A 471-nucleotide genomic window follows, 5' to 3' on the forward strand; every position below is an offset into this window, starting at 1 on the left:
ATCAACCGGAACGGGGACGGGATCATCACCAAGGCGGACCTGAAGGAGACCTACTCGCAGCTGGGTCAGCGCCGCGGGGGGGACGGGGACAGCTTCGGTGCCAAGATGGGGTGGGGACGGTGACAGGGGACAGTGACAAGCGTGGGACGGTGACAGTGCCAGGTTGGGGACAGCGGTGATGCCAATTGCAGGGACAGGGCCGGTGCCAAGTGGGTGATGGTGACGGTGCCAGGCGAGGGGACAGGCGTGTGCCAGGCATGGGGCAGTGACGGTGCCACATGAGGGGACAGGGACGGTGCCAAGGGTGGGGACAGGGACGGCGCCAAGGGACGGTGCCAAGGGACAGTGCCAAGCCCAGGGCAGCAGCAGCCAGAGCTGCCCAGGCATGCGGAGGGAACCAACGTCCCAGCACTCCAGCTGCCATCTCCAGGGGTACCCACCCCCTCACCCCCCCGCCCGGTGCCACGTGGC

The sequence above is a fragment of the Egretta garzetta genome, unplaced genomic scaffold (genome assembly GCF_000687185.1).
Source record: "Egretta garzetta isolate BGI_Z169 unplaced genomic scaffold, ASM68718v1 scaffold1023, whole genome shotgun sequence".
Classification (NCBI taxonomy): Eukaryota; Metazoa; Chordata; class Aves; order Pelecaniformes; family Ardeidae; genus Egretta; species Egretta garzetta.